Source organism: Protopterus annectens, chromosome 2.part1 (assembly GCF_019279795.1).
Source record: "Protopterus annectens isolate FY-2018-M chromosome 2.part1, PAN1.0, whole genome shotgun sequence".
NCBI lineage: Eukaryota > Metazoa > Chordata > Ceratodontiformes > Protopteridae > Protopterus > Protopterus annectens.
This window is the reverse complement of record NC_056729.1, coordinates 831373745-831396588: the sequence shown is the minus strand read 5'-3', so window position 1 is coordinate 831396588 and position 22844 is coordinate 831373745.

The following is a 22844-nucleotide window of genomic DNA, read 5'->3' as shown; positions in this document are numbered from 1 at the left end:
AAATTAATTACTAATATACAAGGGCACCCCACCTTCAATTTAACCTTCTCAAATTCATGCAATAACTTATCCCACCTAAGACCCCTAACCCCATGCCAAGTCACTGACCACCCTAAATGTGATAAACCCAGATTTATGCCATCTTCCCTGACTAAAGCACATGTCTTCACCCAGTGGATATACAAATGCCCCAAGATGATAATATGCTTCCCTAAATGAAAAGAAAAGAAAATTATTAATCAGGCCACAACTTTATTTAATAGATGATAAAAATGCATTTGAAGACCACCTCCCCAATCTCTTAATCGCTTCAATGGATCTACCCTCTCTAGCTAAATCTGAAACCCTACTGATCCTAAATGAGTGAGCTGCAAACCTATCTGCTAGAAATCCCATGCAACGTAAAACCCTCCTCACCAAACCTATAAATCTACTACTCAACACCACCTTCCCATCCATTGAACAAAAAATTAACCCCTCTACACTCCCCTTCCACCTTCTCATGAATTCTTTAGTCCATGTTACTAGACAAAGGCTAGGATTCCTGTCAGGTTTAATCACCACCAAGCATCCCCTACCCAATTGATCTGTCTTGCTCTTCTGTAATGCAATAGTAACCTCTCCCTCACCTATGATAACATCCTTCCAACATAACGAACCTAAAAATTCCAAAACACGGAAGGTGCCAAAATATAACGATGTACACAATGTGCCCCACATGAAGTAATCCAAAGACCCCCCCCTTGTAACAAACCTAACCCTCTGAACAAAACTTTCAATATAACCCTCGTAAGTGGCCATTGAATGTCCCTATGCTCCACCACCACTCTCCCCCATCTCCTCAACATTTGCCCTAATAACATAGACTTGGTGAAATCTTGCAACCCTGCTACCTTAGTGAAAATGATAATACCAGACAAATCCACCTTGACTGTTTGCAAAGCCTTGCCTATCCCCCAAGCATGAGCTATATATTGCAATATAAATTCCTCCAACCATACCCCCTCCTCTTCAGGCAACTGCAAAACAAATTGATTAAAATCAGAAAGAGCCCTTTCATATGTCTTCTTCATTGAAGGGGCCCAGGAATGCCATACCAAACTGCCTGGTTACTTCGACCCAAGATTCCACACGTCCTCTGGCAGGGTTTCTGGCACTTCCTCCTCCCGTGGAGCCAACCCTCGAAATGTGCAAAACTAAAATCAGGACAAGCTATCACCAATCTCATTCTTTACACCAGGCACATGCACTCCTGTAAAGGAAAAAAAATATTAAGAGGCTCTGCAAAACCAATTTACGTAATAGCAACAGCAACAAACCCGTCTTAGCCATCTTCTTTTGTAATACCCTCACTACAGCCATATTGTCCAAGTGAAAAACTACACATTTGTCCCTCAAATGCTCCTTCCACACAACAGAAGCTGCCCATATGGGCGACAACTATAGAAGGGTCACGTCACACCTCCATACCTCCTTCCAATCCTGAGGCCAATCAGCCACAAACCACTGACTCCCAAAATAGGCCCCCATACCAGCACCCTCAGCTGCATCCGTAAACAACTGAAGTTCCTCCTGCCTCACCCAGTCTGACTGCCAGAAAGAGATCCCATTACACTGTTGTACAGAACCATCCCACAACACCAGGACCTCCAACACCAGTTGGGTCACCCTAATCCAATGGTGTTTACTCCAACCCCCTTTCAACATATAAGCAACCGACCTACAAAAGGCTCGACCTGGATGCACAGCTCAACAGTCAAAATTCAAAAGCCCCAACAACTCCATGACTGAATGAATCTGAATCTTATCCTTGCCCATCACCAAACGTATAAACGACCTAAGCCACTCTATTTTATCCTTGGGTAGGCAAAACAGTCCCCGCTCCACATCAAATGTTAGTCCCTTTAATTCTAAGGCTCTCACCGGACCTTCCATCCTATGCTGAGCCAATGGTACTCCTAACTCCTCACACATGCTCATAACCTCCCGCAACCCCACCTGTGCACCTACCCTTCCTTCGCCCACCAACAGAAAATCATCTAAATAATGCACTGCCTTTTGAGTTCCCACTCTCTGCTGCCAAATCCAATGCAATACCACACTGAACTTCTCAAAAGTCGCACATGCCACTGAACAACCCATAGGCATAGCTTTATCGAAGTAGTACTTATCGCCTACCTGCATCCCCAGTAACAGCCAATTCTCACTCCTAATAGGCAACAAGTGAAAGCCGACTCAATGTCGACCTTAACCAGCCATGGCTCCCAAAATTCCCTAATAATTTTCACCACATCATCCAAGGAAACATAATGCACCCTAACCTCCTCATCTGCAATAAAAATCATTCACTGAATTCCCTTCCATGTGCGACAAGTGATGCATCAATCTGAATTCCCCAGCCCGTTTCTTCAGCACTATCCCCAAAGGTGACACCTTGTAACGACTGAAAGTGGACTGTCAAAAGGACCCAATAAATGCCCCGCCCGACACTCCTTCTCAGTTAAAACCTCCGGGATGTCCTCTTTACTTTGAACTGATCACAAGTTCTTGCAACCCCCCCCCCCTCCCTCTCATGGTGGACTTTATAGGAACCCCCCCCCCGGAATCCTTGTAGTATCTCATTTTTTATGGCAAGTCCAGGAAACCGGCAAAGCATGCCCCGCAGGACCACCACCTTAATGGGGAATGGTGCCCCTTCCTCTATTGCCTCTAAAGAGCCCAAGTCCGCAGGACCCAAGAAAATTACCCCTACCCTGAACTGGTTGAAACCCATGTGAGGAGAAGCTTTGCCCACCAAATCCACCTTCACAAGCCATAACATTGGAGTTCCACGTGGAAAGGTCTTGCCGACCACAGCAAATGGCCGAATGACTCCCTCCACATCTTGAGCAAATGTGTGCAAATTTGCAGCCCACTCATGAACAAGAACCACTATTAAAAGACCAACACACACCCGCTGCTTCTCCCCTGCTTACCCTTCTGTTAAAGCCACCATAACTATCCATTATCGTAGCTAACCATATATCTGGATGACGCATCTCCCAATGTAGGGACTGGTCCACAGCCTTCCAATTGTTGAAACGCTGATCTTATCAAAGTCACGCATTACCTGGCCTTAACCATTGCGCCTCCTGAATGGTAAGGAAATATCCTAGAAGAGGCAAGGCCAATGACCCATCCTTCTCCAGCTGCACCATCATAAAGAAAATAAAGCCAACCACCCAATTATCCCATGTCCTAGGGCAAAGATTACCTACCCTCTTCCTTCCCAATGCTGCTAAAGCCACCAAGTCCTTGCTATTAGATGACTCCATGTCCACTAGCTATTGTATCCCTTCCACATCGATCAGCTCAACAAATCCACATACTCCCCTTTCCAAATTTTTTTCTTTGACCGACCCTGGAATGTGCTGAGTGAGGAAAACTGCTCCTGCCCCCTGTCCTAAAGATTGGGTGGCTAACCAGTCCCCTGGCCACAGCCCAAAGTCAAAGCCTAGCTCTGAGTCCAAAACCAAACTGTCCCCAAAACCTACACCCGCCCCAGTCGCATTTCCAACAGGGTACCTGGCACCCTGTGCCATATTCCTCTGAGCACCCTCCATGACTTGCAAACCTCCCCCAAGGTCCCCAACTAACAGGTCCTCTTCATCCCTATCCCACCCACAATCCTCAACCCCTAGCTCCCCAGACAATACTGCCAAAGTAAAGCCATTACCTGCACCTTCATCTTGAGACATACTGGGAGCTGGTGTGTCCACTTCAACTGCCTGCTTCACTGCGTTTTTTTTCCCCTGAGCTGGGGTTCTCACCATCATGCACCACCTCTTCCAACCTGGAGCCTATTCTGGTTCCATTACCACCTCAGATGTCACCTCCTTCTGGAACAACTCTTTCACTTGGGCCACAGTAGCTTGCCATTGCTGATGTAGTTTCTGTAAATTAGCCATCTGTAAGAAAGAAACACATAATGTTAACGCTGTTCCACGAATCAGACTGCCCTACTCCACCCCCAACCCCTATTATGTTGCCTTGCCCTACGCCCCACCTCTCTCTACCAACTGCCCTACTTACTTGTACCCTGCAACTGAGAACAACCCCTTGCATAACTACCTGCAAAGCATACACTCTGAACACTAACTATTGCACTTATACATTCACCCATGGACTAAAATATGCAGCTCCCTGAAACACACTTCATCCTTCAGATACACACTTTAGCCACACACATTCAGCCACACACATCCCTTCAGCTACCAACCCTTTCAGATAACCAACTGGAAAGAGAGAAAAAAAAAACTTTGTACCTATATTCTACCTACCTCCATTGCAGCAGCAATGCTAAATCAGCACCATCAGACCACCGATGAGCCTGGAATCCCTTACCCCTTCACATTGGACAGCAAAACCCTTGTCCGCACTAGAGATAATGGCCGTTACCTCCACTGCGCATGAGCAAACTGGAACTCAGACTGAATGGCCACAAAAACAGCAATGGAACCACACAATCCCACCACGGAGAAGCTAAAGGATCCTCAAACCACTACCACCAATGAGACAAGTTAGTGGAGGCATTATCCCTTACCCTAATAGCTGCTACCGTCAGTGTGCATGTGCAAAAACTGCTAGACTGACCCCAGAGACTGGAGAACAGCCACAGAAGCTCACAAACCCACCAGCGAGCATGAGGGGATCCTCTATCCACTACCCCCAATGCTACAGAGTCCGGAGTACCACAAGGAACCCCCACAGCCTCCCACAACCACCAGGATGTACATTTTTTTTTATACACTACCAGGTCAAACCACATGACTGCCACCTGACCGCATGGCCCTACTGAGAACCGAGACAGTGACGGGCCCAACGAATCCCCCGGAGACACTACCAGATGACAGTAAGCAACCTAGGCAACACCGGATGACAGCAAGCAACCTCAGCAACAGCATGGCCCTAACGAATAAAGGGACCGTGACCGGCCGAAAAAATCAACCGGACACACCACCAGACTGCTAGCAAGCACCTCAGCAACCACAAAACAACCGGAGATACCACCGGACACCAGGACCCACCTCCCACCCCTTTATCCCTGCTTGTTGGACTAGGACAACTTAGTTTGTCCCAAATAACATTTGTAATTATTAATTAGTAGATACCTTGTAAATACTTTAGTTGTTGATTGTTTTTTTTTTTCTTCAATATCTTGTTATTTAAATTTCTATATTGCAGTTTTTTATTGCTTATTAGCTTGTTGAAACTGAATAAAAATTCTTTAAAAAATGACATTTGAATACCCACCTTGGAAAATAACAACACAAACTTCTTTGCTACTGCTTTAGAGTTAGCTTTCCTAAGGGGAATCACCTCACGAAATTTGATAATCAAAAAACTACCAACATATATTGATCAATTGAAGAAACTAACTAATACTCCCACAACAGCCTTAACAATTCTCATGCAAGGGAGTTCAGTTGCAGGCATTGAATCAAATGCCATTTTAGCATTTGCGTTTTGACATTCAGGTCAACTGCCACTTTTCAATCTCCTTTAGGATGTTCAGAGAATTAACTTTAGTCATTACCCTTGCTTTAGTCTTATCTATGATCAAATGACTAAATGGTCTCCTAAGATATGGTTTTAAGCTATTTTCATTGCTAGCTGTGTGAAAGACATAGGTACTAACAACCCCTGCACAATCTCCTCTTTCTTGTTTCCTTCTGTAGCAACTCATTTTCTAATTCAAAGTAGAGAAAGTCTGAGGTAAACCTCAATAAAAATCTTTTTTCTACTAACCTGGATATATTTTTTCTAGCATGACTCAGCAATTCTTCTTATCTTTACACATTTACGTGCTACCTTTGTTTGTAATCCCTGTTGTGACCAGATATGACTCCTCTCCTTTCTTTGAGAAATTTATCTACACTTTTTCTTCTCTGGCCTGTCTTACTGTTACCCAGGTTTTCATAGAAACCTTGGCTTCATGTACATCTACATCAGTGGATATGTCTGTATCATGCTACTTTATGAAACGGTTATGTATGTAACACAAGAGGCTTTAAAGTTTTTGATTTCTCCCTGTTTTCAAAAGTGAGCAAAAAGGGGGGAAATTCGTGTAAACCTTTGATGTCTGCCACATTGATGAGTGCCTTGAGTAAAGGGGCAAACTTGAGTTCTGGCTACCAGTACCTTATCACTGACAGTGATAGCTATCATTTGCTACAGCATCATATGACACTTAAGGTTCTCCACTCGGATGTCCCTCATAGATCTCTAGTACACCTCCAGGAGGTAGAATGGCTGCAAGGAACAAAAAATAATAGTACTAGCACAATCCAACACCAGAAAACAGGAAGACGTTTTTTCTTTCATCTACAAGGGGAATTGCTTTCATTACTTGATAGCGACAGGTAGAATCTGAACCTTAGGGTTTGAGACTGAAGTTTCACTTGCCTGATGCATCCACCAGATGTATTTTATGCATCATGGATTCCACAAATGCTTATAAATTAGTAGTTTTATTATCAAGTCATAAAGTGAAGCTAACTCTGCCAAAGAAAGGTCAGGCAACAAAGTAATATGCTTGGCACCAAAGTCTGTAATGATCAGAGGCATTCTGTAAATGGTTCATTTCCCAGGCCCCTACTTGTAAATGTTTTATCTCCCAAGATCCTGTTTACACTTATCAAGGGTACTAGAACTTATCAGATGTTAGGGATGCATGACTAGGCTTAAAAAGACCATAGTGCTCATTAGCCCAGTGCACACCTATGAAACTTTAAAAATTCAGTTTAACATGAATAATTCAGTGTTTTGGCAACATTAGCAGAAGCATTCTATTCAGATACATAAAAATAATTTTGCTGATGTCAATTCATGAGTACATAATTAAAAAAAAGAAAAGTAAGGTCTTTACTAGCCATATTGGATAAAATGCTTCAGAATCTGCATTACAAGGACATTCTACAGTGTAGTACAATGGTTGTGTATTGCCTTCCGCTGAACTAGTTCACCAGTCACTCTTCATTTCCCCTTTACCTTCATAACCTCTACATTTGGTTATGAACAAGAACTCAAGACTTCAAATCTTCTACTTCAGACAGCTGCTTCCTCCACCCCTGCAGCTGCAGAGAACATCCTACATTTTATCCAGAGACAATCATGGTGTATAGTTTGCAACTAAAGATTTTTATCCCATTTGCTTTCTGGTCAGCACTGATCTTCTGCACTGCATTCTGGAGACCACAGTTATTCAGATCAAACAGGGCATCGCCATCTACATATAACAGAGCTGCATATCACACATCTCCAGACTGGATACTCCCTACACCTTGATGCTGCTTTGACATCCCGACCATGGAAATGATGAACAGGAAGTGAGACAATGAAACAATCTTGGTAGAGTCCTATGCTCACATTGGACATTTTCAACTTAGAGCACAGATGCACACATAACTTTAATTCATCAAATAGAAAGAATGAATGTAATGTAGCTGTGACCCTGAAATAATATACTGCCATAACATCTCTCATAAGACAGTGCAAGGCATGCTGTTATATGTCATCTCTATAGCAACAAAGTACATGCAATCAGTCAAACTACAATGACACTTCCAACATATTTGAAGGGAAGTAAAGTTAACCTTCTATAACATGATCAAGACAGAATTTAAGCCATAGTTTTCATTATGGAACAGTTTACTTCCCAGTCCTCTGAAGAAGGCTTTTCCAGAAATGCATAGGAGTGTTTCTCTCTTATAAATTAAACAATCACCTTTGTCACTCTTTACAAAAGTGGGAAACAATACTGCATTCTGATATATAAGAAGTACCCACTCTTCCCTTCATCTAGCACTGAAAAGGCATATTAACCATAACATGCCAAGTACTGTGACATCAGCATTTCTGGCTGTATTTTATTCATTCCCTTATTCTTGGCACAGTAAAAATACTTAATTATCATCATAATCTCTTAAACAGAAATGCATCCATTCCAACAGATTCTTCTGGTATTATCAGAGGACAGCAAGCCCAATATAATCAGGATACTAGTACATGCACACACCCACACAACAAATACGTTTAAAAAAAAATATATATATATATATATATATATATATATATATATATATATATATATTCACACACACACGCATATATATATATATATATTTATATATATATATATATATATGTGTGTGTGTGTGTGTGTGTGTGTGTGCGTGTGTGTGTGTGTGTGTGAGTGTGTGTGTGTGTGTGTGTGTATGTATAAATATATCCATATAAATCAATATCTATATCTATATCTTTATCTATATTTTCATATCTATATATCTATATCTATCTATCAATGGTAATTGTGTCTATTGCTAGGGTATAAGTGTTTTTTTGTGTGCAGAATGTATGGTTTTGTTGGTGTGTAGGAACATGGGAACATGTTTGTTTTGTATGGTGTTGGAATGATGTGGGATTGTGGTGCTGCAGGGATTGGGAATATGCCCTTCCCCCACTCTAGTGTGATCTCATAGTTTGGATATATATATATATATATATATATATATATATATATATATATATATATATATATATACACACACACATATATATATATATATATATATATATATATATATATATATATATATATATATATATATATATATATATATATATATATATAAAGTAGTGGGTATGAGATGGATACATGGAGGGTGCAGTGGTACTTGCTCTCTCCATACAAATCAAATTTGCTTTGTTTTTCTTTATGCTTAGTGTATTTTGTTTGACGTTAGTGTTATGTGGTTCAGTGATTTCTATGTTTGGCTCTGTGTGCTGTTAAACTTTTATAAGTTCATAGGTGAACACTAAGATAATGACAACTAGGGCATTTATAAGCCTAGCTCTGCAACCCAAAAGTGTCTCACAAATAATATGTTTAAGACATTTATATAGGGGTGATTGCTGGTTATGACATGATTTACTGACTGCCTTTAGCTATCAGAGATGTGGGTACCAGACAAGGGATGAATTGTCAATTTCCTATTCAGTGATCCAAATTATGCTTAAATAAGGTTAGCCAGGGACTTTGTTTCACTTGGACGGGGACTCTGTTCCAGAATAAGGGAATTCTGTGAGATGCATATCTGTTTCTCCAACATGTCCTATTTACATTGCAAGGAAAATTTAAGTCTTTAGATCTAGTAGTTCTGATGCTGTTTACTTTGCGGATGTGAAAAGTTCATCAAAGTGGGATCCAGGGATCTTTTGTATGCCAGGAATAGATTACCTCAGTAGTCTGTAGGAGGCAGAGTATTGAGATAGGATGTGAGGCAATCTGCATAGGACATTATGTTTATGCCCAGTATTCTTTTTGTTAGGAACCTTTGTGGACATTCCACTTGTTGCACGTGTCTAGTCAGGTACATCTGGAAGTGAACATTATGGTCAATGATGGGTCTGCTAAAGGCTGATATGGGTGCAATGAGTTCCCTGGATCTAAATGCCATGCACTTACTTATAAGTTCACCAATATTGAACAGTTTTCTTGCTACCTTCGATACATGTTGATTGAAGTATAGGTTACTATCTACATATATTCCCAGATCCCTGACTAGTGGCTCAACTTGTAAGAGAGTTTTATTGATGACATATTTTCCTGTGGTGGATGACTTCCCAAAATGTGCTATAATGCATTTCTTGACATTGAGTTTTAAGCTGTGGCTTTGTCACCCATCATTTGCCTGTGTTAGACCCTCTTTTAAGATGTTAGTGCCTTGGGGAGATTCTCTGGCTGCTCCCAATTTGCAATTATCTGCACACTTGGTCAGCCAGAAGGCCTTTGACAAAAGCCTTAACATCTGAGAAGTAGATGTCAAAGGGGGGTAAGGCCAGCACAGAGCCTTGAGGGAGTCCACTAGTGAATAACCTATTGACGAGGTGGTCTCACCAATCCTAACTTCCTGGGACTTACCTGTGAATCAAATAGCTATCTATTGTGTTATATAGAGATTTATGTCTAATTCTGTAAGTTTGTTAACAATTATAGAGTAATAACCTATGCAGGTCAAGATAGGCAGTGTGCATTGTTTTACCTTCATCCAATGCCTTGGTGACCTTCTCAAAGAAGTCCAGCAAGTTCAGCTGGTATGACTTTACTTTGACTAAGCCAAACTGGGATGGATCCAGTGCCTGGATGTTTTTTATTTCTTTGTTGATCATTTCCATGATAATTCTTTACATGGCTTTGTATATAAGACTAACAGGCCTATTGTTTCCTGGATCCATTGATACCCCACCCTTATGAACCTGGATGGCTGTTGCAGCTCTATCTTCTTGTGGCACAATAAGACAATAGTTAAATAGAAACTCCTGTAGACCTGATAAGTCATATTTTAGACTACTCAGGTAGCATCTTGGGATAATATCAGGGTCCATTGAGGCTGTGTTCTTGGCCTTAGCGAGTGTTGACAGGATAGGCTCTCTATTTATAGTTGGAGGGGTTATGTTTGAAGATATTTCTTGGAAGGTGGCTGGGGATTAGTGGGAGGTAAAGTTTGAAATTAATTTGTTAGTCGGCAGGTTTGCTATATGGCCCAGCTCAGTAAATTTGACAACATTAACCACCAGTTCTACACACTGCTGTGTGCTGTCTTTGAGGTTTCTGACATAGCTGAGGAAGGCCTTATGGTTGTTTTTTGCCTAGGAGGCTATCTTAACCACAACAATGGCTTTATTGGACCTATTTAGCCCTTTTAGCTGACATTATTTTGATGAAAGAGTTTTTAACTTTATGGGAGTGACACTTCTTGATTTTAGACATGATTTTTTTCTTGTTTTATATAACCTGTTTAATTTGGGATGCCAGCAGGGTGGTTTGTTTTTGGAGCTTACTTCTGGTAGGTACAGTGGCCTCTATGCACCCATTTACATGTCTAATCAGAGTTTCTGTGAACAATTCTACATAGGCTGCTGTGTTCTCTGGATTAGCAGGGGCATTGAATTTTCACAAACTGTCACTTAATAAAATATAGTTTGCCTTGGAATACTTCCTAATTGTTACTGGGATTAATGAAATTATCCAGTTGTTTTTGATTTCAAAGGAGACAGCTTTATGGTCTGACATTACCAAAGAAGATGCAATATTAGTGGTGGTGCAATGTTCTTCCATATTTGTGAGCAGAAAAGTCCACTATTTTGGAACCTCTAGTGGGCATATGCTCTAAAGGTGTTTGTAACAATAAAGTCCAGGAATCTCTGTGCCTGCAGATTTGGGGCTATGTAGGATTCCCAGTCTATAGAAGGGTAATTAAAGTTTCCCATAAGTAAGGTGTTAGATAGGATGGTAGTGGTCTTTGGTGATCTGCACATAAAGGAACTCCAGTGTATCATCCTGTTTAACCAACATAAAGATATGTTTGTTATTAATGTGTACCGAGGCACCTCAACCTTTATTCTGTGTCTGTGCAGTTACTGGTCTAAAAGTGTGGAACGTACTGAAAGCTTGCACTGCCAGGGTACTCTCTGCAGCTTTAAGCCATGTCTTGGTAACCACACAAATGTCTATACTTTGCAGGGTGAGGAGGGTTTGGAGGGAGTTTAACTTTTTGTTTAGGCTCCTGACATTGAGGTTCAGTTGACATGACTTTGTTGTGTCAGTAGATTTGTTAATTGGGTTTATATGCTTATATGTTGTTGTGTCTTTCGGTTTTTCTGGGTTAGGGGTCGCCAAAGTGGAACTCCGGTCCGCTTTATATGCATATATATATATATATATATATATATATATATATATATATATATATATATAAAGCTATACTGAATTACCTTTCTGCACTAAATTAACAATTCAGTACCTTACAACACAGTCATAGCAGCTGGTGTCCATACACAAATAATCTTTAATCCTTAATAAAATCACCAAAAACTGTGTTTCTCTAGGAGAACAACATACCAGTGTATTCCTCACATGATGGTTACATTCCCCCATTCATGCACTGTTAAGTATATGAACCTTGAGATCACATATCACTGGGGAAATGGCTAATTATTTTACCCACTGTCAGTAAAAGCACACAACCACATTCACATGCATGTGAGTATGCATGTGCCTGCACGTGGGCACACACACACACACACACACACACACACACACACACATACACACACACACACACACACACACACACACACACACACACACACACACACACACACACACACACACAGACACATGCATTGTGTGTTTATTTGCATTATCTACCTGTTTTCATATATATATATATATATATATATATATATATATATATATATATATATATATATGTATATACAGCTATTTGTCTAACAATAACATCAAACTCCACTCCTAATATGAATGTAATCCCAAGATACCAAGAATTTTAGTAGTATTGTCTTTTGTTCATTAGTATTCATGAGAAATGTACCATATATCAACAATGCCTTTAAATAAACTTGGCTTTAAGCCATGTGTCATAAAAAAACAAATACAATAAATATAGTCTGTAGAGAATGTAAAAAATGTAGACACTTCTGGTTTGACTGTCTCATATTAGAAAATTAATTCTACAATGATAGTTCATTAGAATTCAAAAACGAGCACGCTGATTGATCAGCCCAACCAGTGTGCCCATTGTAAATTAATCATATACCAATAGAAAAAAGTCCGGTCACTGAAGTGCGACTGGACTTCCTTCTCTTAGTAGGTCTTCTGGAAGTTTACATTTCAAGTGTCCAATATTTTGCTTCATATTTTAGGTCTTTCCCTCATAAAATTTGTGATTTTCTGGCAAATCACTGAGGAGTGAAGTTACCAAATAATGAGCAACATTTACAATAGGGACCGTTGTCCCCCTTATTTAAGGTTCTGCAACATTTCTTGAACTAAAAAATAGAGAGATCTGTACTGAGGCGAGAGGAAACACAAGGAAAATCAGGTATGTTCTGCCAAACTAAATAAAATATATGTAGATGTAGAAATAAAAATAAAAGTAATAATATGATATATAAATAATTTTCAGTATTATGAGAAAGAAATAGAAGTAACAAAGTAAGAGAAATGGAAAATGCAGTTGAAAATGTCACAAACATGAATGATAGGAATGAAGAAAGGGGAAGCGAACAAGTGAAACATGTTAATGTGCACTAGATAGGGGCATGTCAGTGTATTTGCACAACAAAGACAAGACATACGTACATAATACAGTATATACTACTGTTTACACCTCCACTGTGTGTGTATAGTCATATCATCACACAGTTAAATGTTATCTGACCGTCACACAAGGTCACATAGCAATGGAGATTGTTGGTTGTCATATAAATACCCTGTCATGATCACTAGAGAGCACATTTAGCAAGGATGGTATATACAACAGTGGGTATGTGCATATTGTAAAGATGTGAAAAATAAGTTGCTTTAATATGAATGTAATGTCAGCACACACCTTAACCAATTAGGATGCATACATGTAACATGCTCATGGACCACAGTAGACAGAAGCATGTACAATCATTGATAATATCAGAATAATACCACCATTAATGTGTGACACTGAAAAAAATTGTAATTGTGAGTTATTACACATTTTGCAGGAGCACAATTGTAAAACTGTAATGATTTGTTAGTAAACTATAAAGGGAATCAAGCACACCTTCCTTAAAAATTACCTCTTTTGGGAGGTGCTAAAAGGGACACTGTTACACCTGTAGTTTAAATTATGAGCAATTCTGGCTAGTTGGAAGGCTTGCTTGACACATTTATGCCACAATCTACACTTGCAAGAATGTAATCCATGCCCATGTAACCAGTATGACGTTATCTTTGTGTATCTCACAGAGCATTTATTGATGGTAGGTATACACATGCATACCTGCACCATATTGTGAGTGTCATTGTGATGGTTGAATGAGAACTGCATGGAATGTTGATATGTTCCCCTACAAAAACACATGCCTTACTAAGCCAACAATATACATAATATCATCCCATGTCAACAGTTCTCAGGAGGCATATTGCTACAGCTGTTATGGAAGGTACACGTAATCAAATGGCAGCAGCAGCCATCAATACATTATTTCACATCACAGATTGTAATACCCTTTTTAGAGCTACTGTACATCCACACCTTAACATAGCACATGTGGATGACAGCAACGATGACATGTGAAATGTTCTTAGGGTCATAGGACATTACTAGACTCATGGCCAACATCACATAACATCATAGGCATTATACCATTTAAACAAAAATCGCTATATCTATATAATGGAAGATAGTAATGCTATGTGCATATGTGCGTGTTTGCATCATGTGCTGCCTCTGTCCATATGTGGCATGCGCACCACACCATGACAGAATTAGCAGTCACACATACGGTGGTCTGGGATGGCTTGCAGAGGCTCATGGAAGGACTCATGATGTGTGTATGCATCTTTGAGATGAGGACATTCTCTAGTTTTCTGTAGGAAGGATGTCGTCTTGCCAGAGAGGAAAGGGGGATGTTGGATTCCTGGGACTATGTTAAAGGTTCTCCTATGTGGTAGTGAAATGAAAATAGATTAAAAAAATCATACAATGACTGTAATGTAACAGCAATCACACACACAGCAGTAGACTGGGTGTAGTTTGCACATTTCACCTGTGTAGGTATAGAAGTTGAATTCCATACAGTGTAACACTAGCACCACCACATATGTCTGACTTTAACGGTGTCATGTTGTACTTTATAGAGTATAATAGCATCATTGTATGCTGATATAAAGATGTTGGTAGGAGTGTCTGACACAGATGTGGAGCACACCCAAGTTGCCTGCTGTCAGATTAGAAACTCTATCTAGTTGCAGAAGCTGGAGAACACAGTACTTAATGTTAGTGCCACAGCACAAGTTTGACTTATATAGTATCCAAGTTCACTTTATGGATTATGACTTCATCAGTGTATGTTAACAAGAAGATGATTGGAGGAGTGTCTGACATAGTTATGGACTCGCATGCCTTTCAAAAGTTGTCAGCAGACTGATTGTTGAAAGAACAGACACACAAACCCCGTTTGACTGTAATGAGATTAGCACTCCTACTACAGGGCACAGTTCTAAGCCCAAGCACCACAGCACAAGTATGGCTTTACTAGTGTCATAGAGCACTCTATAGATGCTGACATCAGCAATGCCTGTTGAGAAGAAGATGGTAATAGTAGTTTCTCACATGCTGTTTTAAAAAGAATGAAAACTAACTGAGCACAAATACCAGCTGATCGCAGTGTGATGAGAACCCCTACCTAAGTATCTACAGATCACAGTACTTAACACACGTACCACAATACAAGTCTGGCTTTCCTAGTGTCATACAACACTTTATAGCTAATGACATCAGCAGTGTTTGGTGAGAAGAAGATGATAATATGTTTCTCACATGCTGTTCTAAAATAGTCTCTAGAATGTGAGCTAACTGAACATGAACACCAGCTGATCTCAGTGCGACTAGAACCCCTACCTAAATATCTGAGATCACAGTACTTAATACAAGTGCTACAGCACAAGCCTGTTTTTTTAGTGTCAGACAGCACTTTATATCTAATTACATCAGCAGTATCTGGTGAAAAGAAGATGGTAGTAAGAGTGTCTCACGTGCTATTGTTTTAGAATGGTCTCTAGAATGGGAACTAAGTGAACACAATCACACCAGCAGACTGCAGTGTGAATAGAATCCCTACCTAAATATCTATAGGTTCATAGGTTCATAGGTAGGTACTAGGCTATCGGCCCAAGGGCCACCATAAGCCTAGTTAACAAGGTTCCCTGGCTTACGTCACCCAAGAAAGTTATTTTCCTGTTCCACTGTCAAGCAGAGACACAGAAGTGATCCCTAGGGTGTATTTCCTATTTCCCATCCACTCATCAAGATTTTTCTTGAAGAGTGCTAATGAAAAACTTTGCTTGACAAGGATGGGTAGCCTGTTCCAGAGTATGGGAAGTCTCTGGGACAGGGATCTATCCCTCCAGCATGTCCTGTTTATTGTGGTGACAAGGTTTAGCTCCCTAGAGCATGTAGCGCAGAGGGATTGGGACTTCTTTAGGTGTAGCATGTCCAACAGCTCTGGGTTTGACATAGCTTTATATGTTAGTCAGAGATCACCTCAGAGTAGGCGATATGCTATGGATTAAAGCTGGAGTTTTTTGAGACGGTCAGTATAGGGCATCTGTTTGACACCTGTAATCCTCTTTGTGAGGTACTTCTTTAACCTTTCCAGCTGCTGCAGATGTCTTGTGAGGTACATTCCAAAAGGGGCGTTGTACTCTATAATGGGTCTAATGAGTGTCGAGTAGAGGGGAACAATGACCTCTTTTTTTCCTGGATGAGAACCCTTTTATGATGAGGTGTGCTACATAGAAGGACTTCCTGACTACTGTGATGATGTGACTATCAAAGGAGAGACTACTCTCCACCTGGGTCACAAGGTCTCTTATCATGCATTCAGTGTTAAGTTGGTTGCTGCCTATGTGGTACTTCATGGGTACAGAGTTTTTACCAAAGGGGATGACACTGCACTTTTTGGCATTGAGCTTGAGGCCATGGCTCTGACACCAGACATCTGTCTCAGCGAGGCCCTTCTGTAGGATGTCCACATCATTTGGGGACTTGACTATGGCTCCTAGTTTGCAGTCATCTGCGAATGTCATTAGCCAAAGGCCTTCTGTGTTAGCCTGTACTTCAGAGAAGTAGATACCAAACAGGAGAGGTCCCAGGATGGAACCCTGTTGTACTCCATTTGTCACTGCTTTGAGGTCAGATTTGGAGTCTGCAACTTTTACAGTGTGGGGTCTGTCAGTGAGTCAGCTGGAAACCCATCTTGTGACATAAGGATTTATACCTAGTTTAGTGAGTTTAGCTATAATTCCAGAATGGGGGATGGTGTCGAAAGCCTTGGCGACATCAAGATAGGCTGTGTGAACCACCTTACCCTCATCTATGGCTTTGGTGACTGTCTCAAAGAAGTCGATCAGGTTTAGGAGGTATGATCTGCCTTTCACAAACCTGAACTGGGTGGGATCCAGAGTTTGGAGGTTACCAATGTATTTGTTTATGAGTTCCATGATAATACATTGCATGATAATACATTGCATGGCCTTGCAGACAGGCTCGTCAGGCTAATAGGTCCATGGTTCCTAGGATCAGTAGTGGCTCCCCCTTTGTGGAGTGGGATAACTGTTGCTGTGCACCATTCAGTGGGCACAAAGCCTGATGCAAGGCTATTATTAAACATGGTGCTTAAGTGGGGAGCCAGTTCTTTCTGAAGTTCATGTAAAATGCAGCCTGGGATGTTGTCCAGTCCCATGGATGCTGTGTTTTTGGCTTTAGAGAGTGGAGCTTTTACCTGCGTAGTTGTGATTACAGGGACTCTGCATTCTTCCTGTATAGATATGGGCCCTTTAGGGGGTGAGAAGGGGGTAAAGTTAGCACTAAACATATCTGTCAGGATGTTGGCAATATCAGTTGGTTCTGTAATTTTCTTTCCTTTGTTCTGTAACTCAGAGCAGATCTGGGTGTTGCCATCGAGATTCTTGACATAGCTATAGAATGCTTTCTGGTTGTCCTTGGAATTAGTGGTGATTTTATTTTTGTAGCTATCTTTGGAGCATCTTATAAGGAATCTCAGCTTCTTACTGAGGCTTAACAGGGAGCTCCTCCACTCATGGGATTTTACTCTCTTTTGCAACAGTTTCTTCCTTCTGTTGTACAGTTTGTTAATGGCAGGGGACCACCAGATTGGCTTCCTTTTTTTGGAAGATAGCGTCTTGGTTCTGTTTGGGATAGCACGATCCATGCACTCGTGTAAGTGCTTATAGAGTGCATTTGTGTAGGATTCAGCAGTTGTAACTGTATTGTCCATCTGCATGGGTGTCATGAAGTTCACCACTTCTGTCTTAAGAAGCATGAAGTTGGCTTTGAAGACATTTTTTACCGTGGTTTCCTTAAATGGGGGGTGGGGGAGGGATGTGGATTTCAAGGGTGATTAGCTTATGGTCGGATCGGACCAACGAGGAGTTGACTTCAGGTGTGGAACACCGGTCACTCATGTTGGTAATGACTAGGTCTAGGATATTTTTGCCCCTGGTGGGGGTGTGAGTAAGTTGATCTAGGGCATTGGAGTTTATGAATTCCTGAAAGTGTTGTGCTAAGGAGTTGGTGCATGAGTAGTTTTCCCAGTTAATGGTAGGGTAGTTGAAGTCACCCATTAGGGTGTTTGGTTGAACCCTAATATTTTCCAGTACATCAAGAAAAGAGGAGTGAGAATCCTGGGGCATGGTGGGGGATCTGTAGCAAGCTACAATTTGGATTGCAGTTTTGCCCAGAGTTAGTTGCACTTGGATAACCTTGGATGCATTATGCTGAGCAACTAGCCTGGAGGTGTGGATATCCTTAATGAATTTGGACACACCTCCAGCTTTGGTGTTTTGGTCCAGGTTACATGGCCGAAAAGTGTGGTATGAGTTATAGCCTGGTAGTGCAGGGGTGCTTTCTGGAGCCTTGAACCAGGTCTCAGTCACCGCACAGATATTGATGTTCTCCATTTAAAGGAGTGCCTTGAGTGAGTGCATTTTGAGATTTAGACTTCTAGCATTGAGTAGCATTACCCTCAGTTTTTGCTTGCCTGTTCCTGTTATGGTGGTGAATTTGTTATTTGAACCTTGCCTAAAAAAGGTGCTATAGGGGCAGCAAGAGCCTTAGCCAGTATCCAGAATCCCAGGGGCAACAGGTGCAGGCCATCTGTGGCAAAGCATCGTGGTCTGTCGACCATGTCATCCCAAGCAGACAGATACTGGATCCCCTTAGAATGACACCAGAAGCTTAGTCAATTGTTAAAATCAATCATTTTTTACTTGTACTGTGGTATCATTCAGGGTGAAGGCAGAATGCTACTTAGGCCTAAGGTCATACCTGCCTGGGCTACAAGATCAGAGAGCTCCTCCATGTCTCTTTTCATGTAGTCCAGAGAGGTACATCTCAGGTCATTCACACCAACATAGACAATGACAGAGTCATATTTTTGCTTGTTGTGGAGTAACCTGAGTGTGTGGGTTATGTGGCAGATCCTGGCACCCAACAGGCAGCTGACAGTAACCTTCTCCTTGTTTAGCCTGGTGAGTAGGACATCAGTGTGCCTGACTATAGAGTCACCTATGACTAGCGTGTTGGGTATGTTGTTTTGCCTTATTGGCTGTGGTTGAGTGGCACACTGAGTCTGTGGGCTATGTGTCATTTGGGTTGTGTTGGGGGATGGAGGTTGCTTGCGTTTCTGCTTTGGAGGTCTCTGTTGCTTAGACAGATTATTATTTAGAGCTTCCACAAATGTTTTTGTGTTACTATGTATGAATTTTGGTGTTGTAGATTTAGTGAGACTATGTGGTGAGTGCTGTGTGGTGCAAATGTTTATCTTCTCCTCATGACTGTCAAGTTCAGTCTTGGTTGGAGAGAGCTTTACCTCCAGTTTGGCTAGATAAGTGCATCTCTCACAGGTTGTAGTGTTGGATGGTAGGAGGAGAAGGTCATCTGTGTACATGAGGTAATTTCTACATTGCCTCAAGATGCCCAGATTCATCAGATAGACAAAAGAGAACACTGGAAGCTGATCCTTGGACATGCCTAAATAAAAAAACTATTTTCCTCTAGATAAGTGAGGAAAGTGAGAACAATAACTGTTTTTCTTTAAGCAAGTGAGAAAAGTAAGTACAAAAACTGTTTTCCTCTAGGTAATGAGGAAGATTGAGTGCTATAGTAATTAGTAGCTTATTTAGTGCTTACAAGTTCTGAACAAGTGCTGAGCATGAATAAGCAAATTTAACTGCTAAAACTAAGAATTTGTATCTGCACTAGATGATATACAGGACATAAACAAGTGCAAATGCAGGCTTTCAAATCAGAAAGTTGAGAGAGATGGAAGACATTGCCCAAACGGCCAATAACTACAATTTCTGGGCCAGAACCACTCCTTATGCGGTAGACAGGTTACCTAGTGCTTGCCACTCCCACTGATAAGCTAGAAGGCTTCCATCCATCACAGAAAGGCTTTGGGGGCTCAGAAGGTTACATACAGTCCTGGATACAGCAAATCTGTATCTGGAGCACTAGTTACAGGAAAGGTATGAAACAGGCTTACAGTTTTAACACAGTAGTACAGTTATAACACAGTAGTACAATTAGAAAACAATACTTAACACAAGCACCACAGCAGAAGTCTAGCTTTCATAGTGTCAGACAACACTTTATAGTTGATGGCATCAGCAGTCTCTGGTGAGAAGAGGATGGTAGTAGGACTAGCTCACATGGTGTTGTAAAATGGCCTCTAGAATGTGAACTAACTGAGCATAAACACACACACCAGTTGACCACAGTGAGGCTACCATCCCTTCTTAACTATGTATAGAACACAGTACTTAACACAAGCACCACAGGACAATTCTTGCTTTCACAGTGTCAGATGACACTATATAGGTGATGAAATCAGCAGTGTCTGGTGAAAAGAAGATGGTAGTATGAGTTTCTTACATGCTGTTCTAAAATGATCTCTAGAATGTGAACTAAATATACAAAAATATGCACAAACCAGTTGACTGGGTTTAGATTTGAACCCCTATTTAACAAGTTACACAAGCTAGATAGCACAGTACTTAGTGCAAGCACCATGGCACAAATCTGACTTTTACACTGTTGCTGGATAATTTATTGAGGGTGACATCATCATTGTATGTTTGGGAGATGATGAGGGAAGTTTGTATGATGGATGTGTAAGCAAGTATACCTTTCAAAATATTTGTTCTCCACGGGACTGGATTGCTGACAGTAGGATACAGACTCATGCTCCCAACTTTGCACACACATGTACACATACATACAAACACAAGCATAATGTGGATGTAGTAGTAAGTTAACCCACACCTAACTATTTTGTTTCTATCTACAGAACACAGAATTAATAGCTGTTCCATCCCTGAAGTATGCTTTTGATTTGTCATACCAGTCTTTATGGATGATGAATGTGATGGTGTAAGGTATTGCCAGCTATGCCAGGAGAAGTAGGGTAGTGAATGTGTACCATATGCCAGCACAGCTAGCTGGAATCTTGTAAAGGATTACATGTCATTTGTATATCAAACAGATTTGTACAGATGCTTGTGTTGAAAAATGTGCCAACAGAGGGTCCTGACTGTAATGAAACTGATTAAATGTATATGCTTTAACAGAGAATACAGGAAGAAAAGAGGTTAATATCAGGGAAGCTAAATTTGAAAAATAATAAGAAATTAAATAACTTAATTTAAGCTATAAAGATTGTATCTTACAGTTCTGATTGCAGCCAGACACAAAATGTAACAGAAGACAAGCACTAAGAAGCCTTCTGCATTGTCTCTACCAGGAAACTAATTTTTGTTCTGGAAGAGTGGAAGTGTTTTATGGTTTTATTACTTCCAGAAGCTGAAAATGATCTGAGCAAGCTTTGTGTATGTATTATCGACATGTGTGTTAAATCCTAGTAGCTTCTAGCCAAGGGGGCAGCATAGGAACCAGAGGTCAGATACCCAGATGTATGTAATGTCATTCTGTAATCTATCACTAAAGTGACACTTTAATACTAGAAGTCTCAGAGCACTCTTTTTTTGGAACCTGACAAAGAAGGATTCCTCACCTACTAAATCTTACCTTGCTCTAGTAAGTTAACCAGGGATAGTAATTCCTTATATCAGTCAGGAGAATATAATGAGATTTGTTAAGTACTGTTTTTCTGTATCTGTGTGAATCTCATCTCTATTATTCTAATATTTCCTACAACTGAAACGTTGGTGTTTATAGTAAATAGATATTTAGTATTTTTATGTTCTTTTATTATTTATTAGGAAATATATTTACATTTTTTATTTAGGCTTGTCCTTTAGAGAATATTTTAAACTTTGAGAGGACTTACATCTCTTTGGTGATACTGTGGCCTCTCCTGAAAGCCTTACTGCACTGGCAAACACTATCATTTGTATTAATATTAATTTTACTCAGTATAATTGGCTACCCTTGCAAGAGCCTTAGAGTAGCTAGTTTTGGAGTGTCTGGTGGCAGTGTAACTACCCTATAGTCTGGGCAGAAGGTGGTATAGCTAGTAAATCCATGCCAGCCTCTCCCATGTGTGTGTGTGTGTGTGTGTGTGTGTGTGTGTGTGTGTGTGTGTGTGTGTGTGTGTGTGTGTGTGTGTGTGTGTGTGTGTGTGTGTGTCAGCTGCTTGGAGCAGGGAAATGAAGCACTGGTTTCACAGAAAGAGTGGTGGAAGAATTGGCTTGGACACTTGGCTGAGGAATAAACTCTATAGCTATGCCAGTGGAGAGTCTTACTGGGTATCTGGATAGAGAGGGAAAACCAGGCCCCGGACTGAGTGTGTTCCCTATGTGCTCTTAACGCAAACTCTGCTTGATGCAAAGACCTGCATCTGGGAATACTGTGTGTATCCATTTTTTCCAAGTGAACATCCCTCTCCAGTGTCAGAGGTGAGGATTCAGGCTCTTTGATTACTTGCCCAGAGTGCGGACTTAATAATATCCATATTCATCAAGGTTATCCACACCTACAGGTTAGTGGCACAGCACAATGCTTCAGAGATCATCCACGTGCAACTAACAATGGGCAAAACTGCTATTCAAATTATAGCTTGCTACAGATCACCCACAATGTCCCAGGACCCGCACTCTGCATTCCTGGAAACACTGGGAAACATAAAGGTTCTACCAAACACCCTGATATTGGTTGATTTCAATTACCCAAGTATTAACTGGGAGAACTACTCAAGTACAA